At 46.2% G+C, this 23,492-nt stretch overlaps 1 protein-coding gene across 1 annotated transcript in view; it reads right to left on the bottom strand.

Moving 5' to 3' along the window:
- The window catches only part of Atp8b1 (ATPase phospholipid transporting 8B1), a 121,739-nt gene extending 102,173 nt beyond the window's left edge, over nucleotides 1–19,566 (bottom strand). The window contains exon 1 of the mRNA XM_048419256.3: nucleotides 19,254–19,566. The gene's annotated coding sequence lies outside the window, so the exon portion shown is untranslated. The remainder of the gene's footprint in view (nucleotides 1–19,253) is intronic.
- Between the last annotated feature and the right edge of the window lie 3,926 nt (nucleotides 19,567–23,492).

Genomic DNA, 23,492 nt, shown 5'->3' with positions numbered 1-23,492 from the left:
CTCCAGAGGCAGTGGCTAAAGCAAGTCTGAGGACAGTCCCTCACCTTCTGCAGGAAGGATACGGCGAGGGGGCAACAAAGCACGACAGGCAGACAGTCCAGCAAGCCACGCCTTTTCTAGATCATTCCATTGGGCAGGAGTAGGCCATAGAGGTAGAGGTCCCTGCTTCTAGAGTTAAGGGAGCACTCTCCAGCTGAACTCTGTGAGTCCTGAGACTCATCCTCTCACTGAGTTAGCCTCTGGTGTCCCCGTTCTATGTACACAAGGCATTCTGTTAGGGGGTGGCTCCTGCTGTGTCCACATTCCCCAAGGAAGCTAACTTGACAGCTACTTCCTCCACTCAGTTGAAGGCAACACTATCCTTCCGCATGCTCCAGAAAAACAGTTGTGTGAGCGTCCCTTCCTCCCACCCTTCTCCTACCCACTAGCTCTGCCTTCCCAAGGTTCCAGAATGTAAGTCTGTCTTGCTCTCCACCTGGGGAAAGTTCAGGTGCCCCTCATATGGCATCAAGGAAGCGCCTTACTCTCTTCCTTCTGCCCTCATCATCCGTAGTCCAGCTTCAACACAGAAGGCACAGGATGCTTCCAGAATGTAATGTGGACGGGATCCGCCCCTGCCCAAAGTCCTGCCTTAGTTCCACTTCTCTCGAGGACAGCCTCAGATCTACCAGTTTGTTCCCACTCACCTCCTCCACCCCCACTCATGCTGATGCCACCACCACGGTCCTGCTTGGTTTGAGAAGCCTCTGGCATGTTGGCTTCTTGGGGGCTGTGTAACATCAGTCCCTGAACCCACTTTCCCCAGCGATGAGAGGGGGATCAGCCGCTCCCAGTCCCGTAACCTTTCTATAAATAACACTTTCAAGGAACCCTATCTTGCTTATCCCTTCTATACACTCATTTTTTTTTGTTGTTGTTAAAGTTATTTTCTCCCACCCCCATCCCTGTGTATGTTTTAGGGGAGTTGGTGTGTGGATGTTGAGGCCTGAAGTCCCCAAGCGGCTTGTTTTCCAACTTATTTTTTGAGGCAAGTCTTCTTACTGAACCTGGGGCTCACTGATTCAGCTAGACTGATTGGCCAGTAAGTCCCAGGGATCCTCCTGTCTCTGCCGCCATAGCCCTGGGGTTACAGGGGTTTGATGCCATGGCTTCTGGGGCTGAGGCGCTCATGGTTAAAGCAATTTACTACACCATCACTTCCCATCCTCTACCAAACTTCAAACGCCTTGGTGATCTATCGCTCCCCAGCAGAACACACTCTTCTGGAGGTTAAGACTTTGCTTCTGTCTGTCCTTCAGATGCATACCCAGGCCAAGGACAGACTACACACACAACAACCTTCAGAATGTTTGTCCACTGGCTGGAAGGTCACCTTCTTAAGGACTCCCCTAGCAACCAGTGTAAAGTCACCAGTTCTGGCCTTTTTTCTACCCCTTACGTTATTTCCCACACGGCATCTATCGTTAATATTTGGGTAATTTTCCTCCTCTGGTATTGGGATTGGACCCTAGGCAAGTGCTCTACCCCTGAGCTATATCTCCCATTGTGTGATTCTGCTATCTGTCCACATGAAATTGAGCATGAGCTGCTGCAACCAGAATGACTAGAAATGACTAAAAGGTAGGTCCTCAAATATTTGAAAGGTGGGGGGAGGGGGAGGAAGGGAATAGAAAGAGGAGAAAGGAAAGAGAGAAAGAAGAAAAAAAGGGAGGGAAAAATTCCTACTGTATATTAGCAGGATTATAAATGAGTGACCCCAAAAGAGAAATACACAGCATTATCTGGCTCTATCATTAGTAAGAGTCTGTCAGGCACAGAGCAATTGAGTAATCATTCCAGCCCTGCCCCCTCCTATGTTGCTGTCACCAAACTGAAGGAGTAGACAGGTGCTGGAATGCCATCAGAGGAAGCGTGAGTCACTGAAAACCAGTTATTATTATTTGCGCATTGCTTTCTTCTAGAGTTTTCTGAACAATAAGTACAAGCGATTGGCTGAGCTTCCTTTCCTGCATAGTAAACCAGGTGAGTTTACTCTAAGGTTCAGTTCAGTCGAGAAATGATACTGAACATCGGGAAACAAAAATGCAGTTTGTAATCACCAAGGGCTACCCAGGTACCCTTTCCCTCCAGGGTGACGTGTGTGGCATGCCACGTACAATTATGAAGGTGATGGTTTAATTCCCATAGAGATCCCACCTCAATTCTGCAGTAACGGTCTCCTGGGGCCTTAATTAGTTCTCATATACCACAGGGCGAAGCTCTGTCATTCTTGAGCTGTTTTACTAATCTGGCTTAATTACCTTCCCTCTGTAGAAAACAAAGTAAGCCAGGAGGAAGCAGAATGTGCGACATGAGTCTTTGGATCAGAGAGACGCCAACTCCTGTTTTGGCGGGCCAGGGTTTGCCAACATGACTGACACCGGAAGAATGAAACCAGCGGGCCCTTCATTTCCTCTTTATCTCATTTTTCACTAACCAGAGTCACTTTAGGACCTTACAGGTGAGCAGGACACACACACATACACACACACACACACACACACACACACTCCAGTAAAACTGGGGCTTGGACTGTGGTTTAGTGCTAGAATACCGGCCCTGCACAAGCAAGGCCCTGGGACACCATCCTCTGTAATACAAAAAGCAAGCAATTTTTCATGATACAAAGGACTCTCTACCATTTGTTTTTTGAGGTAGAGTCTTTCATATAGCCTAGGTTGGCTTCAAACTCTCTATATAGCTAAGGATGGCCTTGAACTCCTGATCTTTTTACAGAAGTTGCTCAAAAGTAGGGCACCTGGATGTTTCTGGCTAAAAGCAGTGGGTAAACAGCTGGCTTTCCTGACCCCACTCCACTCTGTTATGCTATGTGTTACCTGCTTTTTTCCCCAGAGTGGAAGGTTTTTCAACTGTTCCCTCCATTCATCTTCTTGTGTAGTAATCTGAGAGCAGAATCCAATACGAGAAGCTACCCAGACTTCAGTCTGTTCTGTAGCTGCCAGACTCCAGAAAAGGACAGGCGACCACCATGACCCACTCTCATTTCCTTGGGGAGCATATAGACACATTTACAGATGCAAAGTCTGCCTTGAGAAGTTGAACCAGCATACGTGGGATGGTTGTGAGCCTTGAAGAAAGGAGCTGGGTAGGCAGGGTGGGAGGAATGATCAAAAGACATAATTTCATGTCCCACAAGCTAGTGCCTTCGAAGGGTGGACCACTGAATGCATTGCTTATACTAAACAGTAGGCTAGATGAGGTGCCACAAACCTATAATTCTAACACGCAGAAGACTGAAACAGGAAGATAAATTGAGGCTAGCCTTGGCTGGACAGTAAGATATAGATAGATAGATAGATAGATAGATAGATAGATAGATAGATAGATAGATAGATAGATAGTCAGACAGACAGGTGATAGATAAAACCTATGCAAACAAAGCAAATAACACAAGACTAAAAACTGAAGGTCCAAAACTGTTTTTGTTGGAACCTTTGATCAGGAAGCAGCAAGGGCCAGTTTTCTATCACAGCTGAGAGTGATAATGGACACTTGAAGGCCTTCTACCCAGACAGCGAACTCTCCAAAGGTAAGGAAGCCTTTAGTTTCACTGTCAGTCTTTGATCTGATGTTAGTTATTGATTGCTACCTAACAAGACCCCCCTAAATGAGAAATCCGTATATCAGTTTCAGGGGCACAGGAGGCTGGGCATAGCCCAGGGTATAGTTAATGTGCTGGCTGGGTGGCAGTCATGTGAAGTTTCAGTCAGGGAGGATCCAATTACCAGCTTGCTCTCTGGGCTGCCAGCAGGATTCAGTTCCTCGTGGACACCTGGCTAGAGGCCACTCCAGGTCTTTGCCACATCATCTCTCCCATATGGCAGATCCAATATGGCAAGTGACTTCTCTCAGACAAAAAATGCCAGAGAATTCGAGAAAGGCAAATGACTCTCTTTCTAAACCTAGCTTCAGAGAAATAGCTAACCCATAAGAGAGACATCTCAGAGGCAAACTCCTGTATCAGTGTCCCTTTCCTTATTTTTGGCTAAAAGGCTATTGTGCAAGATAAGCAGGGCCATATCACACATACATAGCACCTATGGACATGTGCTCCATGACTGAACTAAAAGTGTTCTCTACCATATTCCTTAACTGGGCATCCTGGGAAAGGGCCAAGCCCTATATGAACATGTGTAGGGTCCCTGAGTAAAATTCCTTGCTTTCTCTACTGAGGGAAGCATTGCTTTGGAAATACCCCTGTACCCTCTTGCCTACTCCAGGCTATAGCTATTTCTCTTCTCTTTGATGCCAAGCTGTGCTTCCTGTGACTTTGTACTCATCTGGCTACAAATCGATTGTATTGGGTTACAGTGTGACCCCTCCACTCTGGCCATCATCTCTTCGTGAGACTGGCTCATTAGGTCTAACTGCTATTCACTTCAAGATTACCCAGAAACACAAGAAGCCACAGAAGCATGAGCCAGAAGATTCTTCATCCGAATCCAAATTTGGTTAGGGAGGCTTTAGGGAACAAGCCTGAGAGAGGTCTAAGAGTAAAACAAAACCCAGAGAAATCACATAAGGATTCTCAGATGCTTTAGTGGGGCCCAAATATGGTCAAAAGAACTCTGAGAAGGCTTCTCTGGAACAACTCGAAGAAGTCTAGCGGAGACAAGAAAACCACAGAGAAATCACGTCACCCAAACTGGTTTCCGGAGGGAGGGGCAGAGACTCACGGACCGGGAGATTGCTGAGAGGCAAAGTGAAATCTAGGCTCGATTGTGAAATCTGGAGTTAGCAGCAGCGAGGGCCCCGTGCTGACTTTTTAAATCTCAGCAATGTTGACCATGGTGTCACTATTTCCTGTTGTGGCAATTGATAATATAACCTCAATTTGTATAACAAAAGGAAATATTGAAGTGCAATGTTAAACTTTTCCTGCCGAATCTATTATAAATAGGGGCAAGAGAAACCAAATAAAGCAACTAAATAAAACCCACGCTTATGGTTCTCATAACATAGTGATCATTATAAATCTTAAAGTTATGGCTGGAGAGATGGTTCAGTGAGTTAAAGACACTTGCCAACAAGCCCAATAAGTCTGAGTTCCATCCCTGGGACCCACATGAAAGGAGAAAACATAATCCTGTTGTCCTTTGGCTTCCACATACATGTATACTTGCTAACACCCCGTCCATCCGCCAAGCACACATGGCAAATAGGTAAATACAATTAAAAGATTTCACAAGTCTGTCTGTAAATGTAAATTTGTTTTGGTAGATATAAATAAGCACAGAGAAAATTTTTTAATGCTGAAGTTGGAAAGGCCAGACCAAAGATAATTTTAAATCTATTGTGCACTAGCGTAAGCCCTTGGAAAGGCTAAAATAAAGTCAACGTGCTAAAGTTCTTGTAAAAAGTCATTGGAAAATGCGCAACTTTATAGTGACTGCGAACGCAGCCAAAGGTTTATAGGACTAGCCGGGTTTGGCAAAGAGGCTGTGCGGCTGGCTCCCAGCTCCCTCGGCACAGCTGTGAAGAATATCCTGTCGTCTGTTTACATATATCCATGCTCCGGGAATTGAACAATTAAAAGCCGTGATGGGCTGGCTTCCGCTGCAGAGCCGGTGGGAGAAGAAAGACCATGGCTTCTGGGAAGATGCAGGGAGGGGAAATCACAAAGACTTGGCAAAGGGGGATTCTGGAGTTGGCCAGGTCTACTCAAGGCTGGAGGGAGTTTGTTTCAATGCCAAGAAATAGGATTGCGTGGTCTTTACCATCCACAGCCCTGAGACTCTCTCGATTGTCTTTAGCCAGAAGGGATTCCAACAGAAATAATATTGTGCATAACAAGGGAAATTTTTGCTTATCTTATGGATGGATTCATCTAAACAGAGAGGAATAGTGGGTCCAGATTTCTTTCTCTATTTCATTTCCCAGTCTACCTAGCCTGCTTTGCACGGTAAGGGACTTCCAAGTGGTCAAGAGTCCAGTCTCAACGGCCACATCACTGATTTTACGTGATTCATACTGATGACAACTTCCTTCTCTCGGCGATGTTTCTGACCTGCAGAGCTGTGGCCTGGCAGCTGCTGGCTGCCCAAAGGATGATTTGGGGTCAGACAGCTATTTACAGGCCATAAAATCAGGGCTGAAGACTATTCGTGCAACCACAGCTGGTTAGATGTGAATAATCTCTAGGAACATCAGAAGGCAGGCCCTCTGAGCATAGCCACCTGCTTGAAGTCACCTGAGAAACCTCAGGAAGAGAAGACATAGGGCCTGGGAACTTCTGCTTACTTCTATCTATTATCTATTTGTCTGTCTGTATGTCTATCTATCTGTAATATATCTATCTACCTACCTATCCATTTGTTTTTAGTTTTGTGAGACAAAATTTTTCATATAGCCCAAGCTGGCTTCAGACTCACTATGTGACTGAGGCTGGCTTTGAATTCCTATTCTTCCTGCCTCTCTCTACCTCCCAAGTACTCAGAATATACACATGAGACATGACCATGCCCAGCGACTTCGATTTTATTTGACCTATTTTAAAAATTTGTCTATTTATTTGCTGTGAGCCTATGTGTCCCTCCATGTGTGTGTCGGGGGTGTGCCTGTGCCAATGGACACAGTGAGGACAACTTGAGGAAGCTGGTTCCTTCCTTCTACCATGTGTATCCTGGGGACAGAACTCAGGTCTTCAGCAAGCACTGTTAGCCACTGAGTCATCTCACTAGCCCAATTTATTCTGTTTTAAAATCTCCCAGGGTGACTTCAAGGGACAATGGACAGAACTGGGCTCCTGGCTTGTTTGGCTGCGGTGTGATGTGAAGGTTTGGTCTTGTCAACAGGTGGGAACTCTGTGTTCATCCCTCAGACTTGATTGTGTCCACCTGGAGAGTTTTGATCTATTTGGTCGATACCACAATATGGTTAAGAACATTGAACAGTGGCAGAGCAAAAGAGGAGCGAGCACAGCTTGAGAGGGAGCTCCTTTCACTGACAGACTCAGTAAAGAATATAAGGAAATGACACTTGGGCCAAAAGCCTGGGAGAAGGAGCCATGCTGAGGAAGAGGGCTTGGGGGGGCTAAAGCAACAATGTGAAAGTCTTGGTACAGGAAATGATCTGTCACGCTCAGTCAGAAAACTAAAGTTTCAGAGGATAAAGATGCAACTAGGAAGAGGGAAGGGATGGGAGCAGGCTGGGCAAGCCCAGGAGAGGAGGGGGCTACCCCGTCCTAAATACTGAAAGGTTTTCATCTAGGTGTAGGAAAGTCCCGGAATCTAAGTAGTTCGGTTGGAGGGAGTGGGGTGAAATGTGTGCTTCAGTTAGGATGCTATGGCAACAATCCCAAGGAGGGAGGAGGCTGGCTTGAATGGAGCAGGTGACAGTGGACAAAGTGGTAATCGGCTGGTGTCAAGACCATGTGGACAGAGAAGGTGCAGAGGACGTTGGGCTGCAAAGGGAATTATGGAGAGTTTAGAACAATTCAAGTCAAGACCAAGGCCAGGTTTCTGGCTTAAGCATCAGCTAAAGCGTCATTATCTTCCAACAACTGTCAGAGTTCAATTCTCCATAGCTCAGACTTGGAATGTCGGGGGTGTGGTGGTCCATCATCCGTATCACCTTGATGAGGTTTAGAAGGACCATGGACAAGCACCTCTGGGCATGAATGTTCTGGTGTTCCCAGAAGATTTCGCTGAGAAAGGAAGATCTGCCCTGGATACAGGATGTATCATTTCATAGGTGGGGGATTCAAGTACAAAACCAAGTGAGTGCCAGCTTCTCTCTCTCTCTCTCTCTCTCTCTCTCTCTCTCTCTCTCTCTCTCTCCTTCCTGGCTAGACATACAATGTTATAGCTACCACACAGTACTGTGCCATGCCTCCCTGGCAAGATGGTAAATTTATGAACAAAATGCCCCCTTCCTCCTTAAGTTGCCCCTTGACAGATTCAAAGGGGTCAGGAACAAGAGCAAGAGGTATGTGGGACTGCACCCGATGGGAGAATTTCTATCTGTGGATCAGAATAAGAAAGAATTCTCAACCCAACACCACTGTCATTTTGAATAGGACACTTCAGTGTCAGGGGTATGGCAGGAGTTCATACACTATAAGATATTTATCGGGATCTCTGGTCTCTATCGATAGAGTCTGGTCATTCCCTGAGTTGTGATGTTCTGAAATATTCCTTGAGGGCAAACTGACTCAGATTAGGTTGGGGACACGATACCAAAAATCCTTGATAAACCTCAATCTAAAACAAATTCACAGCAAAACAATGATAAGTTACACAAATCACTCCAACGTTCTTATGGACAAGCCTGTGCAATTGATTGACTCAAATCAGATCAAGCACAGTGCTTCACTTTGCCCCCATCCCATTAGAGTTAGACTGGCCCCAAGATAACTGTATGACCTTCAAACTCTTTGTCCCTTGTCTTCTGACAGGAAGACACTCAAGGGTGTGGGGAGGAGAAGGCAACAGTCAAGGTAAAGAATATTCTAGTTTCGTCTCTGCTTGCAAATGTTTCATAGTTCAGAATTACAGAATGATCTAAGGATTTCCAAATACTATTTGTAAAGAGATCTATAACCCAAACCAAAATATCCAAAGAATCCAATTTTCCAGAATAGGAGCTAACTTTAGAAAAGAGAGAAAGAAAGGGAGATGCTGCCAAGTTGTGGCATTTGCAAAGCACAGTGACTGGAGTTTCGGGCTGTTCTGGGCCAACTAATAAAGGTGCTAAAAACTGAACTCAGGGTCCTCTGAAAGAGTACTACACTAGCCACTTAGTAGTGTTCCCATCCACTACTAAGGACATTTTAATAAGCAAATATTTTGCCTCCTCATGTCAGTTAAGCCACAATCACTGGCCTGGAAGGCCTTGGATGAGCAGGACTCGGAGATCACATCCAGATACAGCAAAGAACACATTTGTTAAAATCCCTTCCTTCTATCTCCTTGAGCAGGCGAGCAGCAGGAAAGATGTGGGTATAATGTGTGTCAATGTGAGGAGCCTAATTTCTTTAAATTATTCCCTCAAGTCTTAACTTACATAGATTTTATGGGGTTTTGCCAGTGCTGTTTGGTTGGGGACTTTTGTTTTGTTTCATTGAGGCAGGGTCTCACTATGTAACCTTAGCTAATCTGGTGCTTATTAAATATGGTCAAGCTGATCTCAAACTCACAGTAATCCTCCTGTCTCAGCCTCTAGAGTGCTGGTATCTTAAGCATGCCCCACAACCAGTTTTCTGTTCTGTGTCTTGTCACAATTTACAAAGAAGACAGAGAACGGGCCCAAAAGGGTCTTCTGGAAGAGGCCGTCCTTGAAGGAGGAGAAGGCAACAGTCAGGATAAAGAATGTGCCAGTCAACCAGAACGTGATAAGACCCTGCTGGGTAGGAACTTAGTGCTATGTTCTGAAATCTATGAGAAGCGAGCATAGAATTGGGATAAAGGGACATAGGCCTGGGAAACATGGATAGAGCAGGCTAAGCCAAGTTCAAAAGATAGGAGCCATTTGGTAGATTTTTAAGTAGAGGTACAAGGCTTGATTTCTGTCTTCAATTTCAAAGTCAGAACTCAATGCTGAGGATGGGCAGGGATGAATACAAGACTGGAAGCAGAGAGGCCAGCTAGGATGTGACCTACCACAGGGTCAGAGCTCCTGGAGGCTTGCACCAGGAAAGCAAGGGGCGGGGGTGCGAAGTGGAGGGTAGGAGCTGTCCACTTGAAACAGACTCTTGGCCTTGGTGACAGGTTGGATTTGAGGACCTAAAAGATGTTTCTGAGGACTTACTTCTGACTCAAACGGCTCACAACTTAGAGAAATGGGTATAAAAGATGGAGAATCTCACTTTGGGTCTTCTTTGTTTGCTCTCCTGGGCCACAAGAACATGGTCAAGGCCACACTTTGATGGACCCACAAGCTGAGACTGGAGATACATCTTTGGAAAACATCAAGCCGGGCTTGAGCATTCAAAAGAGACACCAAGAAAGCCCATGCAAGCAGCACTCCTCGACACTGTGGCAATCCTCGACACTGCTACCAGCCCTGGACACTGGACTAATACTTGTGAAATACGCATCTAATTTTTGAACAACAAAGTGTGCAAAGAGAAGCAAAAATTGGCAAGTTCTGCTTTATGGACAGAGATGAGAGTTTGCCAAAGCCGGGCCCCTGGACATGCCCCAAAATAGTTCTCATCTGCACAGGTCTTTCTTCTCCACTGAATTCCCTTCTCCTGAAGCAAGGCCGACTGTTACTGCAGATTATAAACCCAATATCAACTTGTTTCATGCTTCTTTTGTTCAAATATTTGCTTTGAAATAGGGTGTCACTTTGAGAGCCAGACTAACCTCAAACTTGGGGCAATTCTCCTGCCTCTGCCTCTAGAGTGCTGGGATTGCAGGTGTATACCGCCTTAGTGTTTTGTTTATATTTACTCTTCTCTCCCAGTCCCAGCAAGCCTGTGAGTTCCACAGCAAGGAACACCACAGTTGCTTGGCTCATGAACTGACACAGAGCTTGGAGTATGGGGTAGCGGGTGGCCCAGGGGTGGGTTGCTAGAAGGGATGGCTCCTCTTGTATCACTCATGGATACCTTTGCTCAAGTGCTCGTGGATCAACTGCTTACCTGTGCTCATGTGCTCCATCTCCTTTATTGAACACACTCCTTTCTCACCCTACCAAACTAGGACTGACCGTACAGCGGTGGTAAACAGAGCTCAGGCTCTCTAATCAAGACCAGATGCATGTATTTCTGAGGAGTGTCTTTAGAATCTCGAAGCAGCCACCTCAGCACAGCGCATTGAGTATGCAGTACTTAGAAACTTGTACTTCCTTCTGCAGCTCAGGCTCAGTCAAGGAAGTTATCTTCACCCCTTCCTCTTCCTCTACACACCTACCTACCTTCCTACACACACACACACACACACACACACACACACACACACGCATGCATGCACATACATGCACACATACACTTATCTGTCTAGAAATCCTATCCTATTGACTTTCAATTTTTCAAGTTAAAACTTATATCTACATCCATATATCTACATCTCATTAATCCCCCCCCCCGTCTCTGTCTCTCTCTCTCTGTGACATCTAATCATTATGGCTTCTATCACACCTTGCAGACATGGACTCTTGTCTGATCTCTCCGCTTAGGACCTCCCACCCTGGTCTGGTCTATAACCAGCAACCAGGGTGACCCAGGTCAGATCCTACCCCTTCCATGAGTGACATCCTGCACTGAACCCCTGTCTCATATAAGTCAGAGGCAAAGTCCTTATAAAGCCTGGGAGGCCCTGCAAGGTCTTCCTCTAGCCCTCCATGTACACTCACCTCCACATTTCCAGTTTGTTTTCTCATTTTTGTTCATTTTTGTACACTCCTGCTTATAGTGCTGACCGGTTTAAAAGTCCTATCTACTTGCCTCAGTCAAACACAGGCATATAGAGAGGTGAGTGAGGAGTTACAGGCAGACATAGCTCCATCTGACTCCTCTCTCTCTCTCTCTCTCTCTCTCTCTCTCTCACTCACACACACTCTCTCTCTCTCTCTCTCTCTCTCTCTCTCTCTCTCTCTCTCTTCTTCGCTCCCACAGTGCTGTCTTTTCTTTTTTTTATCAGAGCAGCCAGGTACTCATACACTTTAAGCCTCTGCCCTGCACTCTACGTCCGCTGCCTCCTGCCTCAGACACTCCATAGGTCTCCCTCTCCCCTCAGCACTCAAGTCTTTGCTCATGGGTCACCTTCTCAGGAAAGGCACTTCACTTTAGTGGAAATCTGTGCCCTTGATGGCCCATTCTCTTGATATCACAAAGCACATCTCTTGGTGTGCAATATATAACCACCCTGTTTGTTATGTATACTTGTCTGTCGCTCTTGAATTCGAGTTCCTAAAGGATATGTTTCTCTGCGAATTCACTGACACATGCCAAGGCTTGGCACACAGATCTGTGGAGTGTTGGACTCACCACTGATTCAGTGAGGCCGCAGTATGTGCTCTAAACTTTGAAGTCCAAGAGGCTTCTCTGGGAGATGACACAGGAGACAAAAAGCTCCAATCGCAAAACTTCTGCCACAAAGCCAAAACTCAAGAAATGGTACTAATTCATTCATAAAGCTTAGCCAAACATGTTCTGTCTTAAATAACCTTGGTCTCAATGATCTTAAAGGTCCAAACATGTTAGATGAGCATAGTTCATTGTAAAGTGGTGGTCAGATAGTCCCACCTTGCCTTCTACAATATTCAAATTTCCCTCTGAGAAGTCATTTGTTTGGCTTGGTTTTCTTAAGACAGGCTCCCACATAGCCTAGAATAGGTAGCTGAAGCTGGCCTTGAACTTGATCTTCTTGCCTTCACCTCCTGAGTGCTAGGATTACAGGCACACAGCACACAGATAAATCCACTCTCCATTCTCACTCCCACCCTTAGGCTAAGGATTGAACCCAGGGTCTTTTTTCTTTGTTGTTATTTGTTTTTCGAGACAGGCTTCCTCTATGTAACAGTCCTAGCAGTCCTGGAGCAAGCTCTGTAGACCAGGCTGGCTTTGAACTCACAGAGATCTGCCTACCTCTGCCTCCTGAGTGCTGGGATTAAAGGCATGCGCCACCACCAGCGTCTTGTGTATGCTAGGCAAGTACTCTACCACTAAACAACATACACATTATCGTCCCCCCACCACGCCTTTTTAAAGAAAGATTCTTGCTATGTAGTTCAGGTTGGCCTTAAACTTGTGAGTCTCTTCCTCCCTCAGCTTCTCCAATGCTGGGATAATGGGTGCTCTAGACCATGCCTGATCCATCTGAACATCTTAAGGAGACACAGCAGTTTGGTGACCCTGTCATACTTTACTACATAAATGATCTTTTGCCTTACAACTTTAATTAAAGGCTGCCCATTCTACTCAAAGGTAGAAAACAATCTGACACTTAAATATTCAATTAAAAGATTTTTAAAAAAAATGAGTGATTTTTAAAAAATTTTGTTTCAATTGGTGAAGAAAGCTAGGATTCTTTTCTCCATCCAAAATGTCATCTCCAAAAGGCATTTGTGGTTCGTAGAGACTCCATTGTCATGGGGCCACAGATCCTGAGCTTGGACACCCAGGATGGCACAGAGTATAATCAACCACATCTCCACAGCAGGCCAGCTGGGTGACAATAGCAAATGACCGTCACTGAGAAAGCGCAGCAGAAGATTTCAGGGAGATGGCCGCTATCATGCATCTTTGATATTACCCCCTGCACCCAGGATCTAGCGTGACACTAGATACTACATGTCCTCAGTCTTATGAAGAAAAAGTTTTACCAAGCAAGCACGCCACACCCCACATGAACAAATAAGAACATAAACTAACCAGTCCCCAGCAACATCATTCACAAGCTAGAGGAGGAGACAAGCCAAATACAACGGCTTTGCCAAGTGACAAGTTGGGTAAACAAAATGTAGAGATGGATAATGGAATACTATTCCCCCTTGTAGCAGAAGAAAATTCAGACACACGCCATGCCAAGGATGAACCCTGGAGCCAACATGCTGAGAAAAATAAGCCAGGGACTAAAGGATTATGCTCAACATCAGATGCCATAGAGAAGTAGGGTTCATGGTGACAGAAGGAGGAATAGAGACAGGGGCTCGGGGATAGGGAGACATGGAAAGAGCTGTGTGAGACACTGAACGACTTTGATGCTTGTTACACAATAATAAGATGTATTTAGTGCCCCTGAACGACACTCCGAATGTGACTAACATGGCCAGATTTGATGTTTTGTATGTTTAACCATTTGCTAAAATGTCCATGGAATCAGATTTTGCACTATGAAGATCACAAAGGTCCCTTCTCATCCCAGAGTCATCCTGCTACCCAAAGCAGGGCAGGATTTCACCTAATCACATCTCCGCAGCCTACCCCGCTGCCCGGCCACACATATAATGTCCATGTAGAGTCACAAGTTCTAGAAGTTTGTTGTCAGCTTGCTAGTTCAAGCCTTAGAAGACTCATGTGCTCAATGCAAAGACAAGACCAGTGTTTCCCAACTGGAAGTGAAGAACACCATGCCATCTCACTTGCCTGTGCCAAGTCACATGGGCAGGCTTAATATCCACTTTCTCGTGGAGCACAGAGACCTTAGCTCACTGTGTCCCAAGCAGGCAAAGTAAGAATATGTGTGCATCACACCACATTTTATAAAATAAATCACGTATTCCTCTCATGGGTACATGTCCTATGAACACGATAGAATGCCAGGCAGTGTGTGAGGACAATATTTGGTGTCAAAGAATCTGTTTGGGATTTTTCTAGCTCAACTCAGTCTGGGTGAAGATTAGAAAACTGATTTCAAACGCGGCCTACCCTAAATCAAACAAACCTCAACTCTGGTGGAACAAAAGCCACTCAGCAAAGAAATAAAGCCATAAAATAACAGTCGTGTAAATAGAGCGCCAGGCTACCAGGCAAAGGTCAGGCTCCACACACACGCAGTAGAAGCTAACTTCTCAACCCTGTTAGTAGGGAGCAAACAGCCTTCACCCCTGAAAGGTATTTAGTGCAATCATCCCTAAGGAGTACGGTCCTTGGTCCAGCGTGACACCTCTGCTACCATGGCCAGCCCCATCTCTCACACCTGAAAGGCTAGACTTGGAGACTAATGATTAACCATGCCAACAGAGATGGAAGAGCCCCCAACTCAGCCATCCAGACCTCAAACCTAAGATCACCTCATGTAGAGACAGCATTCAGAGCAGTAGAGAGAACCTGGTCAACTCTTTTTTGGATTTATTGATTTGTTTATTTATTTGTTTTTTTTAATTTGGTTTTTTGAGACAGGGCTCCGTTGTGCAGAGTCAGCTGTCCTAGAACTTATTATTTTTATTTGTGTATGTGTATATTTGCCTGTTTGTGCACTGTGTGCATGCAGTACCCTTGGCGGCCAGAAGAGAGCATTGGACCACCTGAGTGAGGTTGCAGAGGGTTGTGAACCACCAAGCCCGTGCTGTGAACCACACTTGGGTCCTCTGCAAGTACAGCAAGTGCTCTTAGCTGTCAATCCAACTCTTCAGCTCCTAACCAGAAATCTTATCAAAGAAGAAAACCAACTCAGACCCTTAATAAACTTGACAACCTTCCCTAAAACAGGGAGATAAACTATTGGCCTAATTGAAGGGAATGAATGAATGAGGTTGCTTCAAGTTTCACGGGTATGTACCCAGGCTCCACAAACCATGAGGCTCACATACTACTCAGTATGAACCTGGGAGGAAAGAGGAGGAAGGAGATGAAACACAAGGGGTAAAGAAGGCACTGTAGTGTTTTGAGTGTCCCAAGAGCTTCTGTCGGGTAGGAGGCGGGTAGCACCCAGTTGAGGGCATCCCGAGTCCCTGGGGCTGTGACAGACTGAACTCATCCTCCTGAAAGGTTAGAGGTCAAATTAGCTCCCTAGTCACCGAAGCACTCCAGAACAATGACAAGGATTTGAAGCTTAGAAACTTTCTTTCCATGTCCAGGTGCAAATGTGCACCTGTGTTTGCTAAACAAATGCTAACATATAAAATGAATCCCGTGTTCCCCACAGCCCAGGGGAAAGGCAAGGCACACAGAGCCCCGGCACCAACACAGCCGCACCAATGACGGCCCTTTAGTAAGCTCTGCGTACCCTCCTTTCCCAAGTGCTTCATTTGGAAACTCATTCATCACGCCATTCCCAGGAGGAGAAGCCAGGCGGCTCTACGCTCCCTAGGTTATACAGCTGGAGAGCAATGAAGCAGGTGTAGGCACCAACCTGGGGCAAAGGAGGTAGAAGCCAGCATCTCTGCTTTGCCACTGCTTCTGGACTCTGTTCACTGGGACCAGTTATCAAAACAGGCCCCCCTGTGGGCAGATTGGGTGACAATTTATTGAAAAGGGGCAATTTGCTCAGAAGTATCGGGAGGTTTACTACTCCGTGCCTAAGTGTGAACTGACAAGTCACCTGGTTTATAAGAATAAAAGTGAGAGAGAAGGTGCATATGCCACGATCGTGTATATACACATTATGCCACGATCACATATGTTCACATAGGCATTTTTTTTCTATAACCATCCTCCATGAAACTAGGCCCTTATTGACATGGAGAGCTACAGACACTCAGATTTGGCATTGCTTTTACATGGTCATTGGGTTGGGATTCGGGAATAACACAAGCAGGAGAATGAAAAAGAGGAGCCGTGTGTGTGTGTGTGTGTGTGTGTGTGTGTGTGTGTGTGTGTGTGTGTGTTAATCCAACCTCTTTGGACACAAGTTAGTTGTTATACTAAAAACAAAAAAAAGCTATCAACAAATGCTGGATCTAATAGAATGACATAAAAATTACAAAAAACTGACAGGATACCCAAAGATACCCTGCCCTCTGCAAAGAACATTTTCTCTGGGAGATAAATCTAGACGCAGACATAGAGGCAAATACTAAAAGTAAGTTCTTAAACCTTAAAGGCCCTCTTGGTAGGAGCCTGGATCAGAAATGGACCCGGCAAAACTTGTACTTGCCCCTAAAGAGTCAGGTCCTCTGTATCCAAAGGTCCAAAGGTTTCTTTTACAAACTAAAATGAACGAACAAAGCCAACAGTGGGATTAAAAGCTCTCTAGCGTTATAAAGATCGCCTGTGGACCATGAATACGGCTTCTGAAACACTAACCTACCAATGTGCCTGTTAACATGTTCAGACTCCAGGATCAAGTAGTAATAATGGATAAGTACCAAATACTCAGGCTGACTTTTTAGAGCCGTGTCAAAAGCTGGGAGGAAGGTTCAATGGTGACTCTGTGGCTAGTTTATTCCCAGCGCCAGCAAAAATTAGGATTTACATAATAAAATAAGCCAGGTGTGGTAGCACGCCTCAGCACTAGGGAAGGCAAACATCAGGAATCCAAGGTCATTTCAGCGCCTTGGCAAGCTTGAGGTCAACAAAGGAGACCCTGTCTGGAGATAACCACGACAATCAAGACAGATAATGAAAAATAAAAGCATTCTTCCAAGAAAGAAAATGAAGCAGCATTCCAACAACCACCATTTGTAAAGGACACACACGTCCTCTCCCTTCTCGCCAACCCTCCCCACCCCAAATAATGTTTATCTTTTTCACCCTTAGTAAACCAGCAAACTGGCATTGTGATTAGTGAGAAACCGGCTGGACTCTAAAACCACGGATTTCCTACTACTCCTTGCTTTAAAGCAGGGTGGGGGGGGGCGGGAAGAATGGAAATGGGTGGGGGAGACAGAGAAAGCACTCAGCAGCCCAGGTGATGACATTCCCTCAGCTCCAAGATTCCAACACCTGAAGTGAGGCCGTACAAGGAGCTGGCCCTGAACTTGGTTTACTTCCCAGTTAAGACTGGTTTTTACTAAACCTTTGCTCCCGGAAATCGCTATTTTAAATCACCATCTTAAACAGAAAAAGAAAATCCCCCGAAGTCCCCTACTAGGAAGAGATAACAAGTAAACTTGGGTGTGAATTGCCCTTAAAATAAATAACAAGGAGAGTTTGAAGGTGGCCAACGCGGAGCTGACACGCGTGTTGGATGTGTTGGTTGGTATCAAGTAAACCACACGGGTCCTTTGGCCTCTCTTTGGTGCCCAGCACAAAGAACCAGTGAAAATTATCCAAGTGCGGTCCTTAGAAGACGATACACAAACACGGCGGTTACGGAGTCTCACTGAAAAGAACAAGGAAATCTCTACATAAAGAAAACCATTAGCAGCTTCAGAGGAGTAATTGGAGGCAGGTGTGACTGCTCCCCAGAAATTAATCAGCTAATAACCATTCATCATCCTTCGCACAGCCTATGCATTTATAATCGGGCTTAATAAGGTCTTAACAAAAGATGGAGGAAGGAACGGCACTTTAACCGAACACAAGGGGACTGCTTAGACGATGAAAACCAGAGCTTTGACCTCCTGTTTCCTTTGGTTTTCCTCTTTTGAAACGGACCTCTATTTACTATCCATGGATCATAAATGTATACATCCTTTATAGCTTTTCTTCCTTGAGGCAGTTAGCCTTCCCCTGTGGCCAAGGAGTGTCTGGTGTCTTCACGTACTTCGCTGGTGTTATCTGGTTTAATGTTCTAGGGGTTAAGGGGAAGAATTTCTAAAGCAATACATCTTTAAAAGGGGGTGGAGGAGAGAATCTTTCCTTCGCTCTAACAGAGTGGGCGATTCGCGGAGCCTGGTGGACTCCACGGAGCTAATAACCACCAGAGAAGAGCTAGACAATGCCTAAAGCACCGAGGGCAGGCCAAGGGGACCAGGGAGCTTGCTGATTCTCATATAGAGCCTTTTGCTTTCTTGTGCCAATTCCTCGCCGCTGGTGCTCTTTCCCACAGCGGTCTAGAGATCTACATTCAAAGCCTCCCGGGGCAGCAGAGACGTACACGCCTACAACTCTCTTGGAGGAGCTGGCCAGACATTTATTTCACTTCGGGCTGAGAGAGTTAGCCAAGAAGTGATTTAAAGCCCCGGCTCTGTTCCACTCCCCATCTCCCGCCGCCTGACGCGTTTTCCTTCAACAGGCGCCGAGAAGTGACAGCTCCAGGCATCAACCCGGGGATTAAGGACAGCCAGCCGGCGGAGGTGCGTCGGAGTTAGTGGGCACGACCCCACAGTCACCCGGAAAACTGTTTGTTTTCTCTATTACTCCCCCACTCCTTCACTGATGCGCACTGAAGGAGCTTGGGAGGCAATGGATCTCACCCCCTTCATCCTTCCCAGCAGGTGCGCCGCGGCCAGAAACACTCCTCCCTAAGGTCATTTTCGGGCGCACTGGATCGCCTTTGCCCCAAAGTCGATCCAGTGGAAGATTCCCAGAAGGGCGGTGGTCCTCTCATGACAGACAGCTACACTTTTCATTCCCGACATGTGTGTCGCAAACCAATGAAAAATATAACAAAATACCCAAACAGCTCCCGGGAGATTCCTGCCCGGAACAGGTGAAAACCCTAAAGAACTAGGAATGTCGCTCAGCTTGTCCTTTGCCAACCGTGGACCGCGGCGGGGGCTGAAACTTCCGGTACCACCACCCCAGCCCCCCCAAATACCACTTGTCCGGGCTCGGGAGCCTGGGGGCTCGGACAGCTGCTGCCACCGCATCGCGGATGCGTGAAATTCACTAACCCGTGAATCACCGAAGAAGCCAGGGGACCCCGCCGAGCTGATTGGATCCCAGAGGTCGGAGAACACCGGCGCTTGGCCCCTCTTACCTAGTGCTCACTGGGCCCCAGCTGGGGCATCCGCGGGGTGCGCGCCGCTCCAAGGCTTGTGCGCACCTGGCCGCCTCCCGCCCGGCCCCAGCGCTGCGGCTGCGCTAGCGCTGCAAGGCACACAGGGGCTGGCCGGGGGCCCCGGGAAGCCTGTCCAGTTGGCCGCGACTCCTCCGGCTCTCGCGGCTCGCCAAGGGCTCCCCGCCTTCCCCCGCCCCGCGTCAGTGCGCCCTTCCTCGGCGGCCGCCCTTTTCCCTCCGCTCTGTCGGACCGGACAAACTGGTTTCTCTGCTCCAGGGAGGAGCTTCTCGCCTCCCCCTAGCAGCGGCCGTGGCCGCGCGCGGCTTGGGGACCAAGCTGGAGCTAGGGCCGGGGGCGGGTCCCGCCGTCTGCCCTCCCTCGATCCCTCCCCGGGGCGGAGAGGTGTTGGGCTGCCAGGCCTGGGGCTGGTTTACGCAGCCTTGCTCTAGTGCGAGGTCCTAGCGCCCCAGAGGCAGGTGGCCACCCCTGACCGTGACCGATCTTATCCTGTGATCGATGCCTATCCTCTGATCCTGGCTCTCGGGGCACTCCTGCTCCCTGCTTCACAGTCGCGCGCCCCCCACTAGCTTCGCATCACTTTCCCATCCACTGTAGGCTTGGCTGCAGGCCGGGGTCGGTGACCGTGCCAGCCCGGAAAGCTGGCGGGGTTACTGAGAGCCGGGGACCTGAACTCATTCGGTAAGAGGAGCCGTCCTCGCTCCCGGCCAAGTCACGTCTAGGGATCAGTCACCAAAGGCGATGGAACAGACGGCGCTAAGTCTCATAAGACTTTGAGAAACTGTAATTGCAGCAAACTCACGTTCTGCTGAGTTGTGGCGCGTGTTTAGGACCTTGGGACCAGAAGAAACAATGGTGTAACAGGATAACAGTGTTATGGTTGCAAGATTCAGACCCGCATGTGCAGCGTTGCTGGCGGCTGTTTGGAGTATGAATCGCACCTCCCTTGCAGCATGAGAGGTGCTGTTTCTACAGCTGCATCCCTAAGGCTCTCAGAGCTTACCTAACTACCAACAAGTCGCTGGGGTCAGAAGGGAGGCAGGAAAAGGTCTACAGGAGTATTTAAAAGGCAGCTGTTACCGCTCAGCACTTCCCTCTCATCCCTATATCTTAACAATGCACCTCATAAAACCACCTTGCAATTTCTCTTGTCAAATAATTCTGTAACATGGGAACAATAAATCTGTTGTCCACTTTTTAAAATTGTTGCTGCCTTTTAATCCACGGCTGCCCAAATCAGCAACTGCAACTCCACCACTATCAGCAGTGGCTAGGGAATTCTGTTCCCTCGGGCACCAATTCTTTCAAAGCTGAGAAGGGAACTTTTTTTTTTTTTGTAAATTTTATTAAATTATAAAAGTTTCCATTTCCGCCCCTCTTCCCAATACCCTTCCACTCCCCCCACTCCCTCTCCTCCTCCCTCTTCTGTCCCTTAGGGCAGTCAGGGTTTCCTGCCCTGTGGGAAGTTCCAGTTCCTTCCCCCTCCCTCCAGGTCCAGGAAGGTGAGTGTCCAAACAGACTGGATCCCCAAAATCCAGTATATGCAGAGGAAACAGGTCCCAGTATCCTAGTCAATGGCTTTTCAGAAAGACTTCGGGCCAGCCACAGTCAGAAAATCCGGCCAAATTCCGAGAATCTGGTTCGATCACCTCCTCGTTCAGTCCCAGTCCAACTGGCCTTGGTAAACTCTCATTAGATCCGTTCCCTTGTATCAGTGGGTGATAGCATCCCTCGCAGTACTGATTTCGTTTTTCATGTTCTTCCTCCTTCTGCTCCTCATTTGGACCTCGGGGGGCTCAGTCCGGTGCTCCAATGTGGGTCTCCGACTGTATCGCCGTGCTTCGCCAGATGAAGGATCTATGGTGATAAGCAAAATATACATCAGTATGGTTATGGGCCACGACCGATTCAGGCACCCTCTCCTCTGTCCAGAGAACAATCTGGGGGATCTCTCCTTGGACCTGGGATCCCATATATAATCAAGTCTCCTGTAAACCCTAAAATGACTCCCTTAGTTGAAATATATTCTTCCCTGATCCCATATTCATCCTTCCTCCCTACCCCCCATCCCAGGCCACCGAACTTTCCCCATTCCTCCCCTACTCCCTTCTCTCTAACCCTCTCCCCTTCCATCAACCCTCCCACCGCCCCCCATGCACCCGAGGTTACCTGGGACTCTTGTCTATTTCCTACCTCCTGGTGGATAGCTAAATAATCTTCATCAGGTTCATCTTCTTATTTAGCTTCTCTAGGATCACGAATAATAGGCTCAAAGACCTTTAATTATGGTTAGAATCCACTTATGAGTGAATACATACCGTGTTCCTCTTTTTGGGTCTGGCTTACCTCACTCAGTAAAGCGTTTTCTATTTCCATCCATTTGCATGCAAAATTCAAGATGTCATTGTTTTTTACCGCTGAGTAAAACTCTAATGTATATATGTTCCACACCTTTTTTAACCATTCTTCTATTGAGGGGCACCTAGGCTGTTTCCAGGTTCTGGCTATTACAAATAGTGCTGCTATGAACATAGTAGAACAAATGCTTTTGTAGTATGTTAGGGAATCTTTAGGGTATATTCCCAAGAATGGAATTGCTGGGTCCTGAGGGAGGTTGACTCCCAGTTTCCTGAGAAACTGCCACACTGATTTCCACAGTGGCTGCACGAGTTTGCATTCCCACCAACAATGGATGAGTGTTCCCCTCACCCCACATCCTCTCCAGCATAGGCTATCGTTGGTGTTTTTGACTTTAGCTATTCTGACAGGTGTAAGATGGTATGAGAAGGGAACTTAACTAAATCCCTGTCCCTCTAAAGAACTCAAGATTCAAGGGTTGAGGTGGAATTCTGCTCCCCAGAGAGGCTGAATAGCAAGTAGTTCACCTCTTCTCTCATCTCTCCAAAGGCCCTAGTGCTGCTCCTGGCTCCTCCCTACCATTTCCTGTCAGCTAGTGCTGTCTCAGACTCCTGACCACAGGGGAATTTTATTTAATCAAAGACATCTCTGCATCATTAAACAAATGTCCCATAGCATAAACAAATGTAATCCACCTTAAAATAATATTCTACAACATTTACCCCTTTTCATCTAAACAAAAAAAAATAAAGGATTTCACTTTAACATAATAAGGCTGTACACAGTAAGAACAATTATCAAGTAAAGACTGCAGTCACAATGTAATGAATTCCAGTTCATTTGTGTCTGGCAAATTAAAAGAAAATACTCCACTATCTATCCTATCTTATTGAATCTAAAGTCTTATACCTATTTTACTCTCTATCATAACTAAGAAAAACTGCACCTGTAACTATCTAGACTCTAACTCCATCAAAGATCCCAGAAGGATAATATTATTTGAGTAAACAAAAAGTGCATTGCAAACAACTTCCAAAAGTCTAGAAATGACAGAGACATCTGACTGCCTGGACAGTCACCCGAAGGTCTCACTGCAACTTGGGGCATCCGTCTTCAACCCACAGACCTAGAGTATCGAGCAGACTTCTCAGTGAAGCAGGTCAGAGTTCATTAGTCACTTTTCTCTGTGAACTGTAGACTATCTGACAGACTCTTTTGTACAGCAGGAATTTTGAAAGACTTTCCTGCCTCGTTTTTGGCAAAATTCATCAGTTTTTTTTTTCCTCTGGGTCTTGCGTGTTCAGTTTACACAGCAAATTGTCATCAGTAAAAGGCAAAAACAATTTCTTTGCTCAGTGGCTAACCTTGCCACAATGAGCCATAAGGAGTTTCTTCAATGCTCATCATCTTCTCTGAAGTAAGTTGGTGCCAGGAGTAAATGTGTCTCATTGTCATAAAAAATTTTAAATTAATGAAATATCAAAAAAAAAATTAACGAAATATCTTAAATGCCATATTCTATAGGTCTTTGAAGTATTTGAAGACCTTCTACCTATAATATATCTATTTAATCTAGAAAACATATCTACAAATTTGATTGTTATAAATGACTACTGACGTATGTTTCTTGATTATCCTATATAGTTTATAAAAATAACTTTCAAGAACTAAAACTTTACCTTACACTTTTAAATGCGCTGCAGAGTAGAAACACATATACAATATATGGTAACAAAAACAACCTTAAATTTGTATCAATATACAAAAACCCTTTAGACAAAGCTAGAAACATATATACAGTATAACAATAATAACTTTAAATTTTTATCAATATTCAAAAAC

Source organism: Myodes glareolus, chromosome 13 (assembly GCF_982192425.1).
Source record: "Myodes glareolus chromosome 13, mMyoGla1.1, whole genome shotgun sequence".
Taxonomy (NCBI): domain Eukaryota; kingdom Metazoa; phylum Chordata; class Mammalia; order Rodentia; family Cricetidae; genus Myodes; species Myodes glareolus.
Note: the sequence above shows the minus strand (reverse complement) of the source record. Positions and strands in the feature narration are given on the sequence as shown.